The sequence below is a fragment of the Rhinolophus ferrumequinum genome, chromosome 17, assembly GCF_004115265.2.
Source record: "Rhinolophus ferrumequinum isolate MPI-CBG mRhiFer1 chromosome 17, mRhiFer1_v1.p, whole genome shotgun sequence".
Lineage (NCBI taxonomy): Eukaryota > Metazoa > Chordata > Mammalia > Chiroptera > Rhinolophidae > Rhinolophus > Rhinolophus ferrumequinum.
Genome location: NC_046300.1, coordinates 44,813,978 through 44,833,044, shown reverse-complemented (window position 1 = coordinate 44,833,044; position 19,067 = coordinate 44,813,978). Strand labels below are relative to the sequence as shown.

The 19,067-nt window shown below is 36.3% G+C and overlaps 1 protein-coding gene across 5 annotated transcripts in view; it reads right to left on the bottom strand.

Moving 5' to 3' along the window:
* The window catches only part of RAD18 (RAD18 E3 ubiquitin protein ligase), a 107,472-nt gene that overhangs the window by 24,239 nt on the left and 64,166 nt on the right, over positions 1-19,067 (bottom strand). The window contains exon 12 of one of the 5 annotated variants that reach the window (XR_004425487.1): positions 17,869-17,894. The exons of the other annotated variants lie outside the window; for them this stretch is intronic. The gene's annotated coding sequence lies outside the window, so the exon portion shown is untranslated. The remainder of the gene's footprint in view (positions 1-17,868; positions 17,895-19,067) is intronic. 5 annotated transcript variants of the gene reach the window in all.

Here is a 19,067-nt window from a genome sequence, read left to right as displayed (position 1 = left end):
TCTCACAGCCAGAAAGTCTGAGGGTCAATCCCACCCACTGGTGTGCCAAAAGCAATCAAGGCTCAACTACAACAGAAGGGCAAAGACAAGCCACACAAGGAACATTCCTGAAGCACCTGACTCAGATGATCAGGGAGACTGCACTACTGGGCCCCAAAACACACCTACTATGTGAGACCACTCTGCCAAGACTGGGAAATGTAGCAGATCTACCTAATACACAGAAACAGACATAGAGCAACAGCCAAAATGAGTAGGCAAAGAAACATGTCCTAAATTCAAGAAGAGGAGAAAACTCCAGAAAAAGAACAAAATAAAATGGAGGCAAGAGTTCAAAACACTGATTATAAGGATGTTCAGGGAACTTAGTGAGAACTTCAACAAAGATATAGTAAGCATATAAAAGGACACAGAAACCATAAAAACAATTGTCAGAAATGAAGAATACAATAACTGAAATGAAGAATACACTAGAAGGAATCAACAACAAATTAGATGAAGCAGAGGATCAAATCAGTGATTTGCAAGACACAGTAGTAGAAAATACCCTTGGAACAGTATAAAAAAAAATGAGCATAGTTTAAGGGGCCTCTGGGACAACATCAAATGTAACAACATTCATATCATAGGTATACCAAAAGAAGAGATTGAAAACCTATTTAAAGAAATAATGACAGAAAACTTCTCTAACTTGGTGAAGGAAATAGACATACCAGTCCAGGAAGCACAGAGAGTCCCAAACAAGGTGAACCCAAAGAGGCCCACACCAAGACACATCATAATTAAAATGCCAACAGTCAAAGACAAGAGAGAATCTTAAAAGTAGCAAGAGAAAAGCAGTCAACTGCCTATAAGGGAGCTCTCATAAAACCATGAGCTCGTTTCTCAACTGAAACTTTGCAGGTCAGAAGGGATTAGTACAAAATATTCAAAGTTCTCCCCTATAACCAAGATTATGCTACCCAGCAGGGCTATCATTTAGAATTGAAGGAGAGATACAGAGTTTCCCAGACAAGAAAAAGTCTAAAGGAGTTCATCATCACCAAACTAGTATTATAAGAAATGTTAAAGGGATTTCTTTAAGAAGGAAAGAAGTAAAGAACACAAATATGAATAAAATGCCAATAACTATGTACTCATCAATAATCATTTTAAATGTAAATGGATTAAATTCTCCAATAAAAAGACATAGGGTAGCTGAATGCATAAGGAAAAAAAGACCCATACGTATGCTGTTTGCAAGCGACCCACTTCAGATTGAAAGACACACCCAGAGTGAAAGTAAAGAAATGGAAAAAGATATTTAATGCAAATGGAAACCCAAAAAAAGCTGGAGTAGCAATACTTATATCAGACTTTATTACAGTCTTTTAAAAAAAGCCTATAATAGAGACAAAGAAGGGTACTTCATAATGATAAAGGTATCAATCCAACACGACAGCATAACCCTTATAAACATTTATGCACCCAACACAGGAACACCTAAATATATAAAACAAATATGGATTGACATAAAGGGAAAGATCGATAGTAATAAAGTCATATTAGGGTCCTTCAACACCCCGTTGACAACAATGAATATATCTTTCAGACAGAAAATCAACAAAGAAACACTGGCCTTAAATGACACTTTAGACCAGACGTATTTAATTGATATTTTTAGAGCATTTTACCCCAAAGCAGCAGAATATTCATTCTTTTCAATAGTACATGGAACATTTCCCAAGACATACCACATGTCAGGCCACAAAACAAGTCTCAATAAGAGTGAAATCATATCAAGTGTCTTCTACAAACACAATCGTTTGAAACTAGAAATCAATTATAAGGAAAAAACTGCAAAACACACAAACACATGGAGGCTAAATAACATGCTATTAAACACTGAATGGGTCAACAATGAGATCAAGGAAGAAATCAAAAGAGACTTTGAGACAAATGAAAATAAAAACACAATGACCACAAATCTATGGGACACAGAGACAGAAGTCCTAAGAGGGAAATTCACAGCAACACAGGCCTACTTCAAAAAAAAAACACAAAAGTCTCAAATAAACAATTTAACCTTACACCTAATGGAACTAGAAAAAGAACAGCAAACAAAGCGCAAAGTGAGTAGAAGGAAGGAAATAATAAAGGTCAGAGAGAAAACAAATGAAATAAAGTCTAAAAAAAACAATCAATGAAACCAAGAAGTGGTTTGTTGAAAAGATAAACAAAATGATAAACCTTTAACCAGACTCATCAAGAAAAAAGGGAGAAAACCCACATAAATAAAGTCAGATATAAAAGAGGAGAAATAGAAAACACCAGACAAATACAAAATTGTAAAAAAATACTACGAACAATTATATGTCAACAAATTGAACATTCTGGAAGAAATAGGTACACTCCTAGAAATACACAATCTTCCAAGACTCAATCAAGAAGAAAAAGAAAATCTGAACAGACCAATTACTACTAATGAAATCAAATCACCAATCAAAAAACTCCCAACAAACAAAAATCCTTGACTGGAAGGCTTCACAGGTGAATATTACCAAACATTCAAAAAAAGAATTAACACCTATTCTCCTCAAACTATTCAAAAAAATTCAAAACACTAAAAGGCTCCCAAGCTCATTTTGTAAGACCAGCATTACCCTAATTCCAAAACCAAACAAAGACATTACAAAAAAAAAAAAAAAAATTATAGGCCAATATCCCTGATAAACATAAATGCAAAAATCCGCAACAAAACATTAGGAAACCAAATTCAGCAAAACATTAAAAAGATCATACACTGATCAAGTGGGCTTTATTCCTGAGATGCAAGGTTGGTTCAATGTCCGCAACTCAACCAACATAATACACCACATAACAAAATGAAGGATAAAAATCATATGAGCATATCAATAGATGCAGGAAAAATGTTAGACAAAATCCAGCATCCATTTATGATAAAAAACACCCAGCAAAGTGGGAACAGAGGGAACATCCCTCAGCATAATAAAGGCCATATATGACAAACCCACAGATAACATCATATTCAATGGGGAAAAACTAAAAGCTTTTTTCGTAGTATCAGGAACAAGACAAGAATGTCTACTTTCACCACTTTTATTGAACATAGTATTGGAAGTCCTAGCCACATCAATCAGATAAGAAAAAGAAATAAAAGGCATTTAAATTGGAAAGGAACAAGTAAAGCTGGATTATTTGAAAATGAAATGATACTATATAGCGAGAACCCTAAGGAATCCACCAAAAAACTATTAGTACCAATAAACGAATTCAGTCAAGTAGCAGGATAAAAAAATTAACATTCAGAAATCAGCTGCATTTTTATACACCAATAACAAACTAGCAAAAAGAGAAATTAAGAAAGCAATCCCATTTACAATTGCATAAAAAAAACCCTACAAATAAATGTAACAACGGAGGTAAAAGACTCAGAAAATTATAAGACACTGAAGAAAGAAACTAAGGAAGAACAAATAAATGGAAGCATATATCATGCTCATGGATAGGAAGAATGAATATTATTAAAATGTCCATATTATCCAAAGAAAACTATAGATTTAATGCAATCCCTATCGAAATACCAACGGCATTTTTCACAGAACTAGAATAATCCTAAAATTTATATTGAACCACGGAAGACTCCAAATAACCACAGAAATTCTGAGAAAAAAGAACAAAGCTGGAGATATCACGCTACCTATTATCAAACTATACTACAAAGCTATAATAATTAAAACAGCACAATACTGGCACAAAAACAGACACGTAGGTGAATGGAACAGAATAGAGAGCCCAGAAATAAAACCACATCTATATGGTCAATTAATGTATGACAAAGGAGGCACAAATATACAATGGGGTAAAGACAGTCTCTTCAATAAATGGTGTTGGCAAAAGTGGAGAGATACATGCAAAAAAAAAAAAAAAAAAGAAACTAGAAGAACTTCTTTTTATACCACATACAAGAATAAACTCAAAATGGGTCAAAGATTTAAATGTAAGATCCAAAACTATAAAACTCCTAGAGGAAAACACAGGTAGTAATCGCTCTCTGACACTGTTCTTAGTAATATTTTTCCTGATATGTCACCTCGGGCAAGGGAAACAAAAGAAAAAATAAACAAATGGGACTACATCAGTCTAAAAAGTTTTTGCATAGAAAAGAAAACCATCAACAAAACAAAAAGACAACCTACTGAATGGGAGAAGATATTTGCCAATGATACATCTGATAAAGGGTTAATATCCAAAATTTATAAAGAGTTCATACAACTTCAAACCAAGAAAAACAAACAATCCAATTAAAAAATGGGCAGAGAACCTGAAAAGACATTTCTCCAAAAAGGACATACCAATAGACATATGAAAAGATGCTCAATGTCACTAATCATCAGAGAAATACAAATTAAAACCAGTGAGATATCACCTCACACCTGTCAAAATGGCTATCATCAATAAATCAACAAACAACAAGTGTTGACGAGGATGTGGAGAAAAGGGAACCCTCATGCACTGTTGGTGGCGTTGCAAATTGGTGCAGCCTATGGGAAACAGTATGAAGGTTCCTCAAAAAATTAAAAATAGAACTACCTTATTCTGGGTATTTATCCAAAGAAATCCAAAACACTAATTCGAAAAGATATATCCATCCCTATGTTCACTGCAGTGTTAACTACAATAGCCAAGATATGGAAGCAATCCAAGTGCCCATCAATAGACAACCAGATAAAAAAGATGTGGTACATATATACAATGGAATATTACTCGGCCATAAAAAAGAATGGAATCTTACTATATGCGACAACATGGATGGACCCAGAGGGCATTATGCTTAATGAAATAAGCCATACAGAGAAAGACAAATACCATATGATTTCATTTATATGTGGAATCTAAAAAAACAAAATAAACACACAAACAAACCAGAAACCGACTGACAGATACAGAGAACAAACTGATGATTGCAAAATGGAAGCAGGGTTGGGGGGCTTGGTGAAAAAGGTGAAGGGATTAACAAGTACAAATTGGTAGGTACAAAAAAGTCATGGGGATATAAAGTACAGCATAGAAAACAGAGTCAATAATATTGTAATAACTACATGGTGCCAGACTTATGAGGGGGAATCACTCAGTAAATTATATAAATGTCCAATCACTATGCTCTACATTTGAAACTAATAAAAAATAATATTGAATGCCAACTGTAATTGAAAAATAAAAAAGTTTAAAAAGGTGAATCAATAGAATATATAGAATATTTAGCATAGAGTTCATCACATAGTAAGTGTTCAATAAATGTCAGCTTAATTTTCATAAAACAGATTTAGATCTGAAATACCTGAATAATTACCTCTGACCTATGCTTCAATTTGCCCTAGGAAACCTGCACTTCGGGCTCTATTTTAATCTTTGATTTCCACTGTTTCTATGACACCATGGTGCAAATTCATCAGACTTGTTGTTTTTCCAGCATGGCAGGTACACAGGGTACTGTGGGGTAGGAAAAATGTAAACATCTGCTATAAAAATCCTGTGGATTAAAGATTACTTACAAGTGCAATTTTTCTATTATGTAGTAGGTACTTCCCCCCACCCCTGCCCCATCTCTTCTCATAATTGTGGCATTAATTTGAACGTGGTTGAGTATATCTAGCCTAAAAAAAACCCCACAACTCTTCAAGGACAGTTTACTGGAGGGCTGATGGAGTGCACACGATGCCCACCAGACAATGGCTACTATGACTCCTTCGTCAAACCCCCTTTTTAGTCATCTATTCTGTAGGATAAGAAAAAGCTGACATACCAAATATTTTAGTAGTAGGCTGACAATCACATGCTAGGATAGTAAACATCTGAAGTTCAAAAAAATATCACTCAATGATGACAATTACCAAAATTACTACTTTGTGAGCAACTATATCCACAAATAGTTGTGATAATTAGTTTATATACACCACCTTTACTTCCTATAAGCACCCTAGGTTTTATCCCCAGGTGACAGATGAACAAAGGCTTGCAGAAATTAACGTAAGGGAAAAAACAGGGACGTGAATGCAAAGCTCTCTTCTTTCTACTACACCATGCTGCTTTCGACTAGTGGTAACAGAAAACGCTATTAATCCACAAGAGTTAGGAATACCACCTCCTCCTATGCATTCATGAATAAGGTTTTATCAGACAACATCAATAAGGTTCATGGGTAAAGCATGGCTAAGAGTTTCCCTGCTCTCCACTAGATCTATGAAAAGATACAATGAAGAAATCTTCAAATTCGATAAAAAGATAATACCAGAAAGAACTTATTTATCAAGAAATGCATGCCCAAATCCTTAAAAAGAGATGGAAAAAAAAAAGACGACTAAGTTTATGTTCTATTTACAAAGCACTAACCAAATATGATCATGCCATTTGCTTTTTAGATTCATCCAAGGTAGCAGAGCAAAGAAACTATCCTTCCACTTTATCAGTGAGGAAACTGCAGCCCAGGGAAATTAATTCAGCAAATAGGCCCGCCACCCTCTAGAAGCATGAAGCCACGGCTGAGCTGAACTCCCACTGGAACAAAGACTGCAAAGTACGGATCTCATGGATCCATATCCACGGTGAGGACTTGATGTCACAGCATCTTGGGTGAAGACGCATTTCCCCCAGAACAATGTGCCATTCATCCAAAGGACAGTCGATCGCATGTACTCAGTTTAAGCTCTTTTGAAAACACAAAAGATATGGAAGAACTCATCCATGGTCCCACATTTTCTCTAAAAACTTTCGAGAAACAAAATTCACCACCTGAAACAAAATGAACCATTTAGCTTTCAGGGGTAATCTGAACTTCATAAATGTTCCCACACAAAAGGCTATAATGAAATACAAAACAGTAATGTAGACTAGTAGAAAAAGGTTTTGTGGCAACATTTATATTTGTTAAATGTCATTCTTAACAGTGAAAAACCCAAATGTAACGTGAAGATTTAAAAAAAAGCCTGCATCACTAAATTCCATTAACCAATTTATAACAATGACATTGATGAAGACAGTGATGATTTCCAAAACATTATTTTCAAGCACCTACTTTTTTGTTTAAAGTAGATTAATGTATTTACATGGTTCAAAATCAAACTGACATAAAAAGATGTACACTGAGAAGTCTCACTTCTTCCTTGGTCCCCGGCCAACCTGTTCTCAGTTGTCTCCAACAAGTAATCACTTATCAGCTTGTTGTTTATTCTCCTGGTGTTTCTTGATATAAAACTAAACAAATATAAGTACACATCATTTCCTCCCTGCAAAAGCAGAATGCTATCTATGCTATTTGTAATTTTGGTCTTTTCACTTACAAACATATTCTGGAAATCTCTTCATATCAGTACACAGAAATTTTCCTTTTTTAATGATCACATAATATTTCATTGTGTGGATATATTGTAATTTCATCAACAAGCCTCCAATGATGAAAACTCGAGTAGTTTCCAGTCTTTCACTATTATAAGCAATGACTCAATGAATAACCCTATGTATAGGTCATTTTGTATGAGAGCAGGTGTACCTGTAGGACAAATCCTTCCAAATACTGGGTAAAAGGCAAAACAATAGTACTTTTGGTTGATCTTATCAGATTCCTCACCGTAGGGACTGTACCATGTAGCACTACAACCAGTAATAAATGAGTGTTTCCCCATGGCCTTATGACAGAGTACATTAGCAAATGGTAAGATTTTTGCCAAACTCAAAAGGTGAGAAATGGATTTAACGGCATTTCTTTCAGCAAACTGTTCATGACTTTTGTCCCTTTTTTCCACTGGGTTTGTGGGTCCTTTCCTTCTCAGTCTCTAGGTGTGCAAAAATACCTTGAATGGTTTTTAAAAGGTTCAACAACACCATTATAAATAAGAAAGTGTATTAGCATGGCTTTCATTGTCAAAACATGTGTACTAAGTTGCATCTGAAAGTTAAACATTTTTTTAAAGTTACTACATAGTTGAAATTCTCAGTTGATGAGAAAGGATTCCAAAGCAAGCATCTGTTATATTTATCTTAATTTTACTTCTGGTCGCAATTCAAAGTCAAATTTGCCCGATTCTAATACCCCACACCATCTGTAATCAATGAGGAAACTCCAATTAACGACCCGCTCTGTGCTGTACACCAGCAACTAAACATAACGGGAAAAAAAAAAATCTATTTATCTGGCTTTGTCTGCTGACTAAGCTCATTTAAAATTCTTGACCACAAATCTCAACTGGGCAACCCTCACTACCAGGCAATCCTATAACATTCATCCGGCATGTTCTGTTTCCTACTCTCAAAAAATCTCATACCTTCTCAAATTGCCTACCCGCCATCCAACCCCACTCTCAGCTGATGAACCTGCCTTAACTACATAAAGAAAATAAAAGCAACCTGGCAGGAACTTGCTGGTAATGCCTCAATCAGATCTCCGACCTGCAGAAGTAACTGCGAATGTCAGTAGTTGTTCTCTCTCCTTTCTCCACCAAGATTTTCCCCTCAATCCACATCAGTCTGGTACCCAAAATCCACTCGAGACCACACCTGCTAAGGAGATCTTTCTGTTGCTGAAAGTCCACTATCCCTTCTCTAGTCTTACCTTATTTGACTTCTCAGTTTTCTTCTGTTGGCTTCCATGATATGGCAGTGTCTTGGTTTCCCTCGTCCCCCTGTGTTTTATTCTTTCTTGATCTCCTTGTTTCATTCTCTTTCTAACTGGTGGAGTAAGAGACGGTTCTGTCCTAGGTGTCTTTTTCTTCTACACTCCTGCGCTACACGATCTCAGCCAACACCATGCCTTTAATGAGTATCTCTAGCCCTAATTTTTCCCCTTACCTCCACCTCGTTTCGTATCTCTACAAGTAGGGCCTTATTTCAAGGCCCAAAAGAAAACCCTTGATTACTAATATGACCCACCACCCAACCCCTGGCCAAGTTTTCTCAAATTTCCCCATCTTACCGAATAAGCAGTACGACTATTCACCCAGTTGCGAAAGCCAAATAGTTAGGATTCATTCTTGATGCTGAGCTTTCTTTGCTCACCATATCCAAACCATCTGCAAGCTCTGCCAATCCTACTTCCAAAACATTCCCCCCATCCCTTCCATTTGGATCCTCACTATTACTATCCTGATCCACTCCATCCAGAATCCTGGAATGGACTGCTACAACAGCCTAACTGCTCTCCCTGCTCCCACTCTTGCTTCATTGCTACCCCCACCCTTCTTCACAGCATCTGGAGTCATCCTTTTAAAACATATAAACTAGACCATATCAAATCAGATTAATATCGACAAGTCAGTTGATCCTCAACTTGGTCTATACATTTAATGTAATCACAACCAAAATTCAAGCAGACCTTTTTGTTTCGCAATTGACAAGTTGATTTTAAAGTTTATATGGAAATGCAAAGAATCTAGAATGGCTGAAACAATTCTGAAGCCCATGATAGGCACCTCTGGCCTCCAGCGTCATAAAGACAAGGGTTAGAAAACACTGCATTAAAGAGAGAAGCATACCTTTTAGGTCAATCACTTTAAACGCTTACAAAAAGTGACGAAAAATACCTTGTGTTGTTTTTTTAAGGAAGAAAAATAAAAGGATAATAGGTTAATTCCAAACATTGGAGTCACCTTGGCTCTCTGAAAAAAAGTCAATTTTAAAAAAAATAATAAGCATTTGTGCTTATGTTTAACTTGAAAAATGAAGAGACAAAAGAAGACATCAACTCTGAGAGTCGAATGTAAGGGAAAATTTTTTAATTAGCAAAATTGTCACCGCGACAACTAGATAAGAGTCAAAGTCTCACGTTAAATAGGCTGGGGGACAAAAATCGTGATGCTTCATTTTGTTTTATCCTTTAGACTGTCAGCAAGATAAATGATTGATACAAATAAAACCCCAATACTAAAAGATAACAAGATCATAGTAACAGGTTACAATGTGTAGTCCTGTAAGGAGAAACAAATTAAAAGACAAGCAACATCTCAGGGATGCAAATTTCCTCTACCACTTGAGAAGCTTTCATTTGATTACAAGTCTCTTTGATAACAGGGGCGAGAGGCGGGTAGGAAGCTCCTGATGAGGCTTGCATATCTTCTGCACAGCCAGGCCAACTTCTGTATGGCCTACCCAGTGTCCAGACAGAGAATGCACATCCAGCATGTAAATGTGGGCTGTTTGGCCAACACCAGCTACCAAATCACAGGAACGCAATAGCAAGTCAAAGTTCAGACCAGTCTTATGATCTGGTCAAGGAAAATTTTAAAACCACCTTACAGTGCTGGATTTTAGGCAGTGGATACTGACCTTCCCCGTGACTAAGTTTCCACATAAAATTAAGTATTTGACTAAATGATCTAGTGTGTGAGAAAAAATTATCCTTCCCAAGCTATATTTACCCCACCATTTAATGTTCTGATTCATATTTTTAAGTTATTTTTACTTTCACGCACATTCTAATAACAGGTTACAAATGGCTAATAAAACGTCCTTACTACGGCAACAGAAGCACACATTAATGAATTCTTAAAGGTATCTATAACTGACTTCTGTAAAATTACCTACAAAAATACAAGCCTCTGCATTTGAAGTCGATCATGCTTTAACGCTTGAATCTCTCTGAGATACAAGAACAATGTGCACTACCTACGTGGTAAAATCAATAGGAGTAAGCAAAATCAGCAATTTAATATGTACCCAGGTTCCAGAGTGGGATTGTTTGTGAGGCAGTAAAGAGAACAGAGAAGATGTGTAACTTAACACTGCATGTCCTTCTAACACGGCAACCATAAAATCTACCATCTAAACCCAGACACTTCGGAGGGTGACACAGGGTGCTATTAATAATGATGACAAGACAAGAAATGGAAACGGGCCTATCTCAGGGAAACCAGAACACACGGTCATTCTACATCTAACTGATATTTTTAACAACTCCATTAAAATGCGATTAACAAAGGAAGCAATGGTGCCTAATCAAAGACTCGGATGTAACTCATGTCGTAATGGGGAAGAGCCTGGGCTGAGATTTATTGGCTTCAGCTCTAGTCACTGAATGACTTCAGATCAGTCACATCACCTTTCTAGGTCTCCATTTACTTACCTGTGATATAATGTTCAACTACATTTAGTGACTTCTTCAGGTACCTTTTAACTTGAAAACATTTGTATTTTATCCCAACGTGCCCTTCTCATAGGTTCTAAAGATCTCCAGGGAGACCTCATAATATCTGTTCCGCTGATTTAAAAGCAAAGGTAGTACGAAATAAGAAGGCAGAAAAAGAGCTCTGATTTTAACTTCCAAGGTGACGGTAAGAAATTATAGTCAATTGATTAAAATTACAAATTCCAATAGCATGGTATGCAAATTACATATCATTTCTATTTCATTCACCAGAACAAAGCCAAAGGGATTCTGGTTCTTGTCTTTTTAAAAAAAAAACTAGAGAGAGTTCTTAACTGGCTGCCTACATTTGGGGTCTGGGAGTGTTGATCCAAAATAATTACTGATTTTATGTCTAACATTTAGAAAGAACTGGCAGTTCCTTGCTCTTCTCAAAGCATTCTAAAAAATACATTCTTGGCTACTCCTTTTTTTTTTTTTAAATGAAGAACTGAATTCTGAACCGGTCAAGATTGTATCTCACTTCTATGAATCAAGCCAAACATATGCAGAAACCTATGGGACAAAAATTTCCATACACCTTATAACATGTCAGAAAACTAAAAAGGGAAAACACACTTTAAAAAATTCAACCTTAAGTAAGTATTACCATGTCATGCCAACCAAAACTCTCACCATTATGGTCATTGTACCCAAATCTTGGGTGAAGATCAGACATAGCTACAAGGCACGACATGAAGGTATTATTTGATAAATGTGGACCCTGGCAGGAACTGCCAAATTCTACAATCACTTCAGATACACAGGTAACAACCCACTACGGAATTTTAAAACTCTCTCCTGAAACAAGAAACTGGAGGGCTCCAAGTAATTTTACAGAGGATCTTTATAGTATCATGACAGTTCATGAGTTTGGTTTAAAAAAAAAAAAAATTGCCACCTAGGATTGACTGAATGCTGAAAAATCAAGAATTTATTATAAAACAACTATGATGAAGAAGCTCATCAGATTACCCAACAAAAAAAGCATAATAAAAAAGCCTCAAAAAGTGCCAACATGAACTGCCTGAGAGTAAAAGAAAACCTTATTATTCAACAAATAACTTTTGGCAATGAGTACTGGAGAAAAGATAAAACTATATGTACTTTCACTGTTCTTGGAGGATTACTATTCAAATTACTTTTGCAAGTACATATTCACTGATAAAAAATGCTAACAGAAGAAGATGAGACATATTGTAAATTGTTTCTTATGATGAAATGTAAAGGATGCGCCACATCCTCTGAGATAAAATAATTCTATAAAGTAAAAATATTAGCACAAGAAAGCAAAACTGATTTTAAAAAATTAACAGGGAGGAAAACAGAATCCTTCCCTCATGCTACATTTATGGATTAAATTTTAACATGTACAAGATAATGCATTTTATAGAATGCATTAAAACAGGGTTTATTAATTTATGTGACTAAATGTAACATCTAATATTAAATGAAAGAAAATAAGAATATTTAATAACTAAACTTACTACAACCCAGAAATAATGCTTACCACTTACAAAAATAACATTTTGATGATTTTGGTTTTCCAACATCCAACACTCTATAAATACTTTCACATCAATATCCCTCTTTATTTTGAAAGAAATATATTACAAAATATATTCATTTCAAAATATATTACAATACATTTTGTAATATATTTCTTTCAAAAATAAACTTTTTATTTTTGAATAGTTTTATATTTACAGAAAAGTTGCAAAGACAGTACAGGAAGTTCCCATATGCCCCACACCCTTTTTTTTTATCGTTCACATCCTACATTAGTCTGATACATTAGTTACAATCAATGGAGCCTCATTAACACATTATTATTAACTAAATCCCACACTTTATTTGTATTTCTTTACTCATCAACTAATGTCCTTTTTGTGTCCCAGGAACCCATCCTGGATGACTACATTACATTTGTCTTCTTAGGTTCCTGTAGACTCTTGACAGTTTCTCCGACTTTCCTTGTTTTGCATGACCTGGACAGTTCTGAGGTGCTGGGCAGGCATTTTGTAGAATGACCCTCACTGGAGTTTGTCTGATTTTTTCTCACAATGTGACTAGGTTTTTGAATGTGGGGGAGGAAGATCACAGAGGTAGTGTCATTCCCATCACAGCTCATCAAGCGTAACTGCCATCAACGTAACAATGCTGTTGATGTTGACCTTTATCTCTTGGCTGAGGTAGTGGCTGTTAGGTTTTTGTTTTCTCTTCTTTTTCCTTCCTTTCCCTTCCCATTCCCTTTCTTCATTCTCTCCCTTACTCCTTTCCCCTCCCCTCTCTATCACTCTCACTTTTTCTAGCACTTCCTTGCTTCCTGCCCCAGCCCTGGAATCAGCCATTTCTCCAAGAGGCACTGGTTCCTTTTTCTGGAGAATGTTGTTAGAAACCAAGATGAGCGCACTGGACATGCTGCTGCAACGTGGTGCCCTTGCTTTTTACGGCCCTGGCAACTGATAGAACAAAGAGATACGTGGTTGTATACTAGCTAACTTGTACACACAGATCTATCATTATTTCTGTATGTATCCATCTGAATTTATATTAAGCTGAACACATCAGTTCATTTTAAGGTCTCCAATTCTAATCCAGTAACACACGGATAGTTTCAGCCTTTATTGTCTGTAATCTCCCACTTCAACAGTGAGAAACCTCACTTCCATTTGCCATACATTTTAAGACAAGGACACATAACTCACATGACAGAAAAAAAGTTATACGATGATACAGATGGGTAGGAACAGAAAAAAGTCATCAGAAATAAGTCAGTGAGAAAAACTTCAGCAAATACATATTTAGAGAAATATTTAAAGTCCACACATCAATACAAATCAAATAGAACAAATAAGTACATTTCAAAATACTACTTTCTGGGGCGGCCAGATGGCTCAGCTGGTTAGAGCGGGAGCTCTCAACAACAAGGTTGCTGGTTCAATTTCCACATGGGATGGTGGGCTGTGCCCCCTGCAACTAAAGATTGAAAACGGCGACTGGACTTGGAGCTGAGCTGCGCCCTCCACAACTACATTGAAGGACGACTTGGAGCTGATGGGCCCTGGAGAAACACACTGTTCCACAATATTCCCCAATTAAAAAAAAAAAAAAAATACCATTTTCTAATCTTAAGCATGAAGAAGCAATGTTGTGTAAAAATGAAAATAATTACCATTAGATGTGTGCCAAAGAGAAGGTTGGCTTTTTTTTTTTTTTATGTCTAAGGAGGGTTCAAAGTCACACAATATGATCACCTATTAATAAGGAACTTCTAAAGACTTTCCGTAAGGCTTATTCTGCCAGACCCAACAGAGTAACTTCAGCAGTGGGAGAGGATGTCTACACACACCACAGTCCTCAGATCTCTGTTAAGGAGAAACAAAGCAGGACGATAAGGAAATGTTCCCGACAGTCAAAGAAGTATCAGTGGTTCTATGCTTGTGATTTCCTGCCTTAGGCTGAGAAATTTTTATTTATATGTTGATAAACTTCAGTCTGATGATGGATTATTTCGTACTTCAGCTTATTTATCACACGAGATGAAAAAGTAAATTATTTCTCATCATCAAGCACATTTTCTCCCATCAGGCTGAGGACCCACTGTCTCAGAGCTTTCTGGATCGTCGGTCCCTTTCTCCCCCCACACGTGCTTGTCTATCACTTCTTCCACAGCCCCAGACATCCCTATCTTTTCCCTTCCTGGCAGCAACACACGTGCAAGTGTGTTTGGCAAACCGGTGAGCAGAGGTGCAACGAGCTCTGGAATGCCCACATACCTTCCTAATTCTCTCGGGCTAAACATACAGGCAAAAGGCTACAGCACCCCATTTACATGAAGAAAGCATATGTGGAACCAAACCATTTTCCTGTCTTCCGCTGGAATCACTGCCTTGACCGAGCCCACTGGTGCCCTGCCCCTACACCCTTGGCCCTACCCCGTCAGCGCACGAGGCTTCACTTCCACCTGTCAGTGCCTTCGTCTGAGGTGTCCTCTCACTGCTGGAGTCTGCTCTGTTGCCAGCATGGAAGGCTGCAAGCAGCAGAGAGCAGCCCCCCCCCCACCGCCCCAAATCACTGATCCCCCTGCCCCTTGCCCCTTGGTGGGATAATTCAGGTGTTTTAAACCAGCTCCCAGTTCCCAGGAGAATTAAACTCCGCTTGACCTTAGTGACATCTGGTTTGAAAACATGCCCCCTAAAAAGCTGTCTTCCCTTTCCCGTCTCACTTCCCCACTCCCTTCACCTTCCAAATTAACCACTTCCACTTAAAGCCCTGTCCCGAGGTCTGCTTCTCAGGAAACCAAACCATTTCAAAAACGTTAAGAGCAAGCCAGCCTGGCCATAGCAGCATCATCAGTCAGAAGAACTCGGGCTCCGAGGTCAACTAGACCTGGGTTCAAGTTCCTGTACTGCCACATCCTACACAACTCATTTAACTCCTTTAATCTCTCATTTGACCTCTCTAAAATGGGTTTGACTCTGGACTGAATGATGTAACATATGTGACACTCTTAGCACTAAAATAACACACCATTCTGCCTACAATAATACACCATACTGCCTACAATAACAAGACTCTACCATCCACTATTTCATCAATATAACTTGATTTATCCAGGAGACTCTTGTCCAGGAAGATAACCGTGGAGTCAAAAACTTCCTCAAAGAACCATCAGCTTTTCAACAGAAAGCATCAAAAGACATACCCTCAGGGCTCTTCGAAGCCCTCATCTCAAAATCCTCATCTTGCTGTATCCACCAATTCTGCTTAGGTTTACCCAATCCTACCCCAGGCCTGTATTGAAAAGACTTGCCTGAAACCAAACTTCAAGATCTCCACACACATCTCAGTTTAGTCCTTCAGGCTATCAGAGGGCTTTACTTTGTTGATAAAGGTAGTGTTTCCCCTTCCCTTCAATAAGCTATAAATTCAGTTTGGTCTTATCAACAGGCTGATGGTGCCAGTACTTCATATTCCTTACATAAATGTCACAATGGCACTTTTTCTGTTAAGGTTTCCCCACCATTCCCCAATTTATTCAGAATTTAGGAAAAGCTAAAAGTTAACTACTTAAATTTTCCAACAAATGGGATTCTAATCTAGATTTCTTCACGTTTTTGGTTTTTGCCTTCTTGTACTTAAGAATTCTCAAGCGAGCACTTCCAAAAATGACGGAAAGTGAAGAAAAGTTGTACCAAAATACGTCACATGCACAGCGTTTATGTCACAGGGCCCCGTGCCCTGCACCTGTGTCTGGCTGGACTTCCTACACAAAGCTGCTGCCACTAACTTCGCATCATGGAAGAGGTAACTACTTATGCCAGCAATTGTGCAAAGTTAAAACGTACTCAGTCACACCTTGTCGGATGCAGGTTCTTTTAGGACCGACACTTGGCACTTACAGGAAGGTTCATGGTTACCCAGCGGTGAAACTAGCTGGTCTTGGTGAGTACTGAAATCACAGTCCTCACTGCATGAGCCCACGTTATCTAACACACCAAAGCAAAAGTACCCATACTGGGTTGATTCTGAGCAGATTGACTGAAATAAATAAAACACATATTCACCACGCCATGTAGACCCCTGGCTACGACTTTTGTTGGTCAATAAATCAAAAGTATAAATCTTTCCTTTAGAAAATCTCCTAATATAAACAAACTCCTTTGATTATGGACAAGTCTTTTGAATATATTTTTTAATCTTAATAATGTCAAACCTACAAAAATGACTCTTATACACCATTCCCCCAGATTTTCCAATTGTTAGCATATTGCCACATTTGTTTTTATCACTGTGTGTATTTGTATTTGAATATGTATATGTACGTGTGTGTATACTCACATACGTTTTCTTTTTTTAACCATTATAAGTTGCAGCCATCATGCCCCTTTAACCCTTCATTGCACATTTCTTAAGAACAAACACACTCATTCATTTAAATGACCATGATAAAATTATCCAAATCAGGAAACTGAATGTTGATACAGTAACTACTAATCTATAGATCTTATTCAAACTTCTCTAGTTATACCAAAAAACAATGCCTCTTTTTAACTTCTTTTGTCTAAAACTAAAGTGCACAAATATTTTTTTAAAATAATGACCTAAAGGTTCTTCCAAAGAAAAGCATGACTATGATTCATCTCTGCATGGAGATAAAGCTTCCTATCTAGAGTCATAAACAAAAGCATCTTTTAACTTAGTACGCAAGAAAAATGAAGTTTTTCTCCTTGCCAAAACTCAGGGAACAAAAGCTCTCTCTTCTGAATTAAGAAGAACAATAAGTTAATTTACAAAAATTTGGACAAGTTTTGAACTCCTGGAAATCATCTAGCAAGAAGTGATATAAAAATCTAAAATTTTTATCAATTTGTTTATCATCTGTTTTCAGGTTGGCAAGCGAGAAATCAATATAAAATTCATAATTCCTATTCTTAAAGAAGTACTTAACAGTTAAGAATCAAGTTGGAAACAAAGCAGTTTCATCCTAATAATAATTTGAATTGGATATATCTATGGGATCTTAAAATAAGATTATTCTTAGCTGTCAGTCTGCCATATTATGTAAGTTTGAATAGTGCTCTAACACAAAGAAAAGCAACATCTTTCTTCCACAATATAATAGTAATAGCTGTATTACAGCATGACTGCATGAATTAAAAGAAACCAATTCACAATATATCTATACTCACGTTAGGTCTAAAACAGCATGACTTTTCTGTTAAAAAGAGAAAAAAGGCGTAAAAAAAAATGATAAAATAATTTGACTCTTCTGTTTAAAAAATGTTCATCTACCTATCCATACACATTTCTATATTTAGAAGAATGTGCATATGAAAGTATTAACACAAAGTTATTTCTGGCTGATATAATTATAAAATTTTATTGTTTTGTTTACCAAAATTTTCTAATTTTCACAATAAACATGTATAACATCTAAATTTAAAAGTATTTTTAAAAATTTAGGGCTTTACAGTGAAACTAACAAAACTACCATAAAAAGAAAAAAATGATAAAAAGTTTTATAAAAAACAAAAGGTATAAAGATAGAAATACTTCAATATACAAGGAATAAATATAATTTTAGAAGGTTGATTCATGATCTGCAATGGACAAGTGGTAAAAAAACACAGATAATTTACCAACCATTACACTTGTCAAAAATAACAGGATTATAGAACGTTAGAGTTGGAAAAGATCTCAAAAAAGTCACTAAGTGTAGTGCCCTAGCTCCCTTCTGTCAGATGCCTAAATGTTATGGAAAATAAATGTTGGACCATATAAAGACCACTTATCTCTGATATGCTAATTCTACCAAAAGCATTCGGTTGTGATGGGTTCCTTTTCACTTTGAATTCTCCTTCTGATTTCTACTGTGTTAATTACCCTAATCAAGTGGGTATCTCTTTAGACTATTTAGGTTTTAGAATCACTAAATAACACAGGCACTAACCAATGGATCGCTATGTTTTGTGACAGCCTTCTGCCAGGTTAGCACCAACTAGTATTATACTTTATGAGTTTCTAACTGGGGGATGAAATTATGTCTGAAGTAAGTCAGGGACCTTATTCATACTCAGATACTGCATTTCAAAAATCTAAAACAACAATGATGGCAAAATGAACCATTATTTTATGTCACTAAGAGAGAAAAAATTGAGGTGAATTTAACTATAATACTTCCTTTTTTCTCAGAATTTTTACACATCCAGAAAGTTCTTTTAAACATATATAGACATAGGTTGTACATATATAAAAAATGTACACCACTGTTGTACATATATAAAAAAAGAACTGAAATAAATTGATTAAAGTATTCCTAAAATGTCTTCATATCCAGGGCCCAACTCTTCATCATGTTTTGACTCAGCCTATAATGTCTTAGTTCTTC